This window comes from Panthera leo, chromosome E1, assembly GCF_018350215.1.
Source record: "Panthera leo isolate Ple1 chromosome E1, P.leo_Ple1_pat1.1, whole genome shotgun sequence".
NCBI lineage: Eukaryota > Metazoa > Chordata > Mammalia > Carnivora > Felidae > Panthera > Panthera leo.
Genome location: NC_056692.1, coordinates 10463741 through 10467613, shown reverse-complemented (window position 1 = coordinate 10467613; position 3873 = coordinate 10463741). Strand labels below are relative to the sequence as shown.

The window sequence follows — 3873 nt, the reverse complement described above, 5'->3', positions numbered from 1 at the left end:
CCGCCCCGGCCCCGCCGGGTCGCGGCCACCGGGAGCAGCGTCCTCGAACCCGCGTCGCGGCGGCCGCCGCCATTTTCCGCGCGGCGGCCGGAGGGCCTGGCGAGTCCGCCCCGCGGAATTCGGGAGCCGCTCCCGCCCCCACCCCGGCCGCCTCCGATCTCCCCCTCCACACCCCCCACCGCCCCGCCGCCACCCGCCCGGCCCCCGCGGCCGCGTCCCCGCCGCCGCGGCGCCCGGCCCGGGCTCGGAAGCCGCCGAGCGCCGGTTTCCCGGAAGCCGAGGAGCGGGCCGCTCGAGCTCCTCCCCTCGGACGCGCGCCGGGGGGACCGCGTCTCGGAGCCTAGGTGTTCCCGGCCGCGGGACCGTGCCGGCGCGGCGAGGTCTTTAGCGACGCAGAGTCGTCTGCTCGCTGTGACCTCGTGGCGCAATGGTAGCGCGTCTGACTCCAGATCAGAAGGTTGCGTGTTCAAGTCACGTCGGGGTCACGGTCGCCTTTTTTCCCTCGCCAACCACGGAGGGCCGCAGGAAGCGCCGCAAAGGCCGTTAGGGGAGAAATCCGGCCTCCGGCGAGCGCTGTCACAGTGCCAGCGGGCGGAAAACCCCGCTCTTTTTCCTCGCATCGCGAATACGGGGTTTATAAATGCGACTGCGAGAGGCAGAGGTTCCTTGCGGCGGCCGACAGGAGGCGCGGCGACAAGCTCAGAGTGACCCCGCCTGCGCCCTGGCGGCCGCCCTGCCACCCCCGCTTCCGTTGATCGCGGGCCCCCGGGGTTACCAACCCCCATCCTCCACCCACCCCACCCTCGCCTCTGCAAAGCCGCGTCTCCTCCCCCTCCCCCTCCCCAACGCACTTGGGCCCCCTGGGAACGCCACCTGCCGGAAGATTGAATTCACACCTGCAGGGGCCTCTCGTCCAGAAAGGGGGCCCTTGTCCCAAGGTCTGGTGCCTTCTGGAGCCGTGTCCTGACCGGCTCTTTCCGCCCGCAAATGTTCCCGAGGCTCAGAAGCTCGGTGGATTTGGCTACAGGGATGGAGGACAGAGTCTTACTTTTCTTTTTTCTTTTTTCTTTTTTAACAAGCATACCCAAACGTTAACATTAATTAAATCTGGTTAGAGAGTACATGGAGTCTAATAGGATCCCTGGGTTCCGGTCGGAATTCACTCTGCCTGCAGAGACCCAAACGTGCCAGTCAAAACATTAGTTTATAATTTCCTGGGTTATTAGGACCCACAGCAAGCTGGCGGGGGTGTATTCTCTCTGAAAGAAATACATTCTCAAACCAGGCCTTCTACTTTTCGCACACGTAAAGTGCCAGTCCAAATACACTCGCATTTTATTTTAAATAAATCAAAAGAGAAGTCCTTCTGCGTAAGAACCAGCAAAATCAGATCCACAGACTTCGGATATGGGGATTCTCAGATACAGAATGCACGATGGGTGGGTTTAATCTTTTGAAAACGAAAGGACTAGGACGCCTGGGTGGCTCGGTTGGTTGAGTGTCCAACTCTTGATTTCAGTTCAGGTTATGATCCCAAGTTCGAGGGATTGAGACCCGTGTTGGACTCTGTGCTGAGTGTGGAGCATGCTTGAGGTTCAGTCTCTCTCGCTCTGCCCCTCTCCCGCACTAACATGCTCTCTCTCTAACATATAAATAAACAAACAAATAAGTAAAGTAAAAGAGTGGCCTAAGAAATTAACAAGAGACAATAAAAACGACTTGATAGGTTTCAAATACCAAAAAAGAAAATTCCAGAAATGAAAGAGTGAATATTCGATTTTAGAAATACATGGGTGTGTTATCTAGCAGATTAGACAGAGCTAAAAAATAAGAATGAAATAAAATATTTTGGCGGTTCAAAATACGTTTGTAAATCTTGACATTCCCTTCAAAAGGTGATGCCTAATTCTCTTCCCCTTGAGTATGGGCTGAACTTAATGCCCTTCATCTAACAAGTGGGAAAAAAGTAGACGTTACAATGTGTGAGTTTGGGCACTTGGTCATAAAAGAACTGTGGTTTCTTGCCTCTCTCTGGATCCCTTGCTCTGGGAAAGCCAGTTGGCCAGTTGCCAGGTTGCAAGAACCCTCATGATGTGCTACAGAGAGGTTCACTTGATGAAGAGTTGAAGTCTCCAGCCAATAGCCTCATGAGTAATACCCAGTCAAGTTCTCGATGAGTGCGCCCCAGCCAGCATTTCGACTCCACTGTTACGCGAGACCCTGAATCAGAACCAAACAGCTAAGCCACACTCGAATTTCTGACCCTCAAAAACTATGTGAGATAGGGGCGCCTGGGTGGCTCAGTCGATTGAGGGCCCGACTTCAGCTCAGGTCATGATCTCACAGCTTGTGGGTTCGGGCCCCGCGTCAGGCTCTGTGCTGATGGCTCAGAGCCTGGAGCCTGCTGAGAATTCTGTGTCTCCCTCTTTCTCTGCCCCTCCCCTGCTCATGCTCTGTCTCTCTCTGTCTCAGAAATAAACTAAAACATTTAAAAAAATTAAAAAAAAAAAACTATGTGAGATAATAAATGTTAAGATGCCAAGTCTTGGGGTTAATTTCCCGTATAGCAATGGATAACGACTACAAAGGCAGAGTTAAAGAAATGACACCGAAGGCAAACAGAAAAAGATACAAAAGATGGGGGGGGGGGGGGGGGAATAGAGCGATATTGAGGATAGAATGAAAATGTCTAATCTCAGCCTAAATGGAGTTCCCTGAGGGACATAAAGAGACGGTAGGGGAGCGGTAGTATTTGGAGAAATGGTAGCTACTAACTTTTCAGAATTGATAACAAGACATGAGTCCTCACTCTCAAGAAGCACTTTGCCTCCTAAGCATGATAAGGAAAAAAATCCATGCCTGCATACAAAGTAAGGAAACTGCCCAATATCGAGAGGAAAGATTTTTTAAAAAAACAACCAGGGGATTAAAAAAAAAAACCAATTACCTACCAAAAAAAGTAAGAGCTGGACTGAAGCTGAATTCTTAGCAGCGACCATGAAAGCCAGAAGAAGTGCACTATTAATTCCAAAGCACTAAAATAAAAACAATTGCCAGCCTAGAATTACATGATTGGGAAGTTATCTTTCAACAATAGAGACATTTTCGGGCACCTGGCTGGCCCTGTTGGTGAAGCCAACTCTTGATCTTGGGGTTGTAACCTCAAGCCCCACTTGGGGTAGAGAGATTACTTAGGGGCGCCTCGGTGGCTCAGTCGGTTAAGCGTCAGCTCAGGTCATGATCTCACGGTCCGTGAGTTCGAGCCCTGCGTCCGGCTCTGGGCTGATGGCTCAGAGCCTGGAGCCTGCTTCCGATTCTGTGCCTCCCTCTCTCTCTGCCCCTCCCCCGTTCATGCTCTGTCTCTCTCTGTCTCAAAAATAAATAAACGTTAAAAAAAATTAAAAAAAAATAAAAATAAAAAATGTGTGGACTTGCAAAATAGAAGTACAATACTGGGCAAGAATAACATGCAAGCCAGAGTAAATTTAGTCTGGGAGTAAAGCCGTTAAAGGTTCTATTTTTTGAAAGGAACGATATTTACTAACCGGAAACCATGTTATATTAAAGTGTAGGGTAATCACTAAGAGAGTAGAGGTAATTGATTGATTATGCAGTCCAAAAAAATCAGCTAAAGATATCGAGATCTGAATAATAAGCAAGTTTGGTCAAAGGGATAGAGAGAGAACTCTGCATACAACAAATGGAGAACAATGTTCTTGAGTTCACATGAAACATTTCATATAAACGTGATCGCTTTCTCGACCATGAAGTCAATCTCAACAAACTCCAAAGCATAGGTATCATTCAAGTCACTTTCTCTGACGGAATTACGATGAATTTAGAAATCAACAAGGAAAAGCACACTAAATTAGG

General features: G+C 49.9%; 1 non-coding gene across 1 annotated transcript; it reads left to right on the top strand.

Annotated features, from left to right (window-relative positions):
* The first annotated feature begins 413 nt into the window (after positions 1 to 413).
* Positions 414 to 485, top strand: TRNAW-CCA. Its single transcript has one exon. It is a non-coding gene; the product is annotated as a tRNA-Trp (tRNA).
* Positions 486 to 3873: the final 3388 nt, after the last annotated feature.